Here is a 2,500-nt window from a genome sequence, read left to right on the forward strand (position 1 = left end):
ACCTAACCCACGTTGTGCCTTAACCTAACCCACGTTGTGCCTTAACCTAACCCACGTTGTGCCTTAACCTAACCCACGTTGTGCCTTAACCTAACCCACGTTGTGCCTTAACCTAACCCACGTTGTGCCTTAACCTAACCCACGTTGTGCCTTAACCTAACCCACGTTGTGCCTTAACCTAACCCACGTTGTGCCTTAACCTGCTCTGTAATTGGCATATGACACGTTACATTAATCTAGTGTTGTCTAACCACAACCCTCTGAATATAGTTCGCTACTCGCACCGCCCACCCTCTTGTGTGTCGTTTCATGTTGAACACTTCGCAAGTGTTGCTTACTTTTTACATGCTCCCGCTGTACACTGTAATGTGGACAACTGCAGGATGTACATCGCCCCCCCCCCCTCCACCCTGCCTTCGCACGCTGGTCGTTCAGGTGCTTGCGTGTTCAATGCCCTTCGCAGCTGTTCACTGGCATTCGCATGTCGAAGCGCTCAGTCTACGTCGTGGTACGGCCTGTGTCCACTGTCCGCTGATATCGTAAGCTTAATCCTCACATTGTACTGCACATAGGTCCGTATGTACTGAATGATACGCTGTGGCACATGTGTGACCGTACGACTGCGCCCAACAACAGCGAACCATACGGTCCAAATGTTGTGCACTCAGCCACGTGCCGTCTCCCCATAACAGCTACATTGCAGTGTGGTACGCCATAGAGACGTGTGGGAGTAACGGACGCCCTGGATGGCGATCAGCATGAGCCGTCTGTTGATGTAGTGGCGCGTGTATTCAAACGTAGTCGTCTCTTCTCACACAGTGTGATAGCATGGTGCACCGCGTTCCACATCTGCGACATGGTACAGATGCTGGTTGACAGTCGGTCTCGTAATGGACATCGCATACGTAGGGGGCCACCTCCCACGTGTTCTCTAGTCGTGCACATTTTGTTGCGTGTATGTGGGCAGACGTAGTGTGTCGTGACACCTAACAGACAGGTATGCAATAATCGTTGCATTTGCAAACTGGGATGGACGTCTACGTTTGCTGGTGACGTGACGCAACGCAAATGAACAACTGGTAAACCCATTGTGGTGCGGTTGTTGTTGCTGGAGGTAAATCAGTAAGGGCAAATCTGTGTGTGAAGCGATACGCGGCGGTGGCTGGGTGGGACCGTCCCCGGCCGGTGAGGGGGGGCCGCCCGGCGTGCTGGCCGCGCGGTGCGTGGGCGCACGCGCTACAGCCGGCTGGTGGGGGCGCCCAGTGGCAGGCGCGCCGGCCGACGGACGCGGCAGGCGGCGCAGCTGCGCGCCGGGGCACCCTGCGCGCGGCGCCGGGCGGCCAAAGTGGGTCCTCGCGGGCCCGGTGCGAAGCGCGGTGGACATCTGCAGTGTGCTGGTCCGACTGAGGACTGTGTGCGTTGAGGATGCGCCGCCCGCCCGGCACTCGGCGCCGCGACGCCGTCTGCTGCTCGGTCGCCCCAGCGGTTCTCGCTGGTGGTTTGTATCGCAGTTGTGCAGACGTGTTGGCACGTGCGCTGTGCTGGGAGAGTTCGCTTCGGCACCCACGTGGGGCCTTTGCCCTTCTGTGGCGCTGGCGTTGGAGCTGCCGGTCACCGTAGGTGGCGCGTGTTGTCTCCCGCCGGCAATGCCACGACAGCACGCTCCCGGGCCTCTGTCGGCAGCGGCAAGCTCAGTTGGGAGCACGGGTGGTCGCACCTAAAGCGTCTACTCGCCTAACTCCGGGCGATTGCGCCTCTCTCGAACCCGACCAAGTACTTAGGACGGCGCTGCGCGCCGCCGGGACCTGAGAGGGTTTCGAGGTGTATTGTGCAGGGGAGCTCAGCCTCCTCCTGTTTGCAGAATAATTGAGCGGACGCTTGCGTGTTCGCGCGGGCCCCTGGGACACACTCCCGGGCGGCCGGCTGCTCAGCTCTAGTTGACGCAGCTCCCTGGTTGATCCTGCCAGTAGTCATATGCTTGTCTCAAAGATTAAGCCATGCATGTCTCAGTACAAGCCGCATTAAGGTGAAACCGCGAATGGCTCATTAAATCAGTTATGGTTCCTTAGATCGTACCCACGTTACTTGGATAACTGTGGTAATTCTAGAGCTAATACATGCAAACAGAGTCCCGACCAGAGATGGAAGGGACGCTTTTATTAGATCAAAACCAATCGGTCGGCTCGTCCGGTCCGTTTGCCTTGGTGACTCTGAATAACTTTGGGCTGATCGCACGGTCCTCGTACCGGCGACGCATCTTTCAAATGTCTGCCTTATCAACTGTCGATGGTAGGTTCTGCGCCTACCATGGTTGTAACGGGTAACGGGGAATCAGGGTTCGATTCCGGAGAGGGAGCCTGAGAAACGGCTACCACATCCAAGGAAGGCAGCAGGCGCGCAAATTACCCACTCCCGGCACGGGGAGGTAGTGACGAAAAATAACGATACGGGACTCATCCGAGGCCCCGTAATCGGAATGAGTACACTTTAAATCCTTTAA

General features: G+C 57.2%; 1 non-coding gene across 1 annotated transcript in view; it reads left to right on the forward strand.

The window, feature by feature from the left end:
- The first annotated feature begins 1,947 nt into the window (after positions 1–1,947).
- The window catches only part of LOC126111982 (small subunit ribosomal RNA), a 1,910-nt gene continuing 1,357 nt past the window's right edge, over positions 1,948–2,500 (forward strand). Inside the window, exon 1 of the ribosomal RNA XR_007524237.1 lies at positions 1,948–2,500. This exon is cut by the window's right edge and continues 1,357 nt beyond it. This is a non-coding gene — a ribosomal RNA (small subunit ribosomal RNA).

Source organism: Schistocerca cancellata, unplaced genomic scaffold (genome assembly GCF_023864275.1).
Source record: "Schistocerca cancellata isolate TAMUIC-IGC-003103 unplaced genomic scaffold, iqSchCanc2.1 HiC_scaffold_109, whole genome shotgun sequence".
Taxonomy (NCBI): Eukaryota; Metazoa; Arthropoda; class Insecta; order Orthoptera; family Acrididae; genus Schistocerca; species Schistocerca cancellata.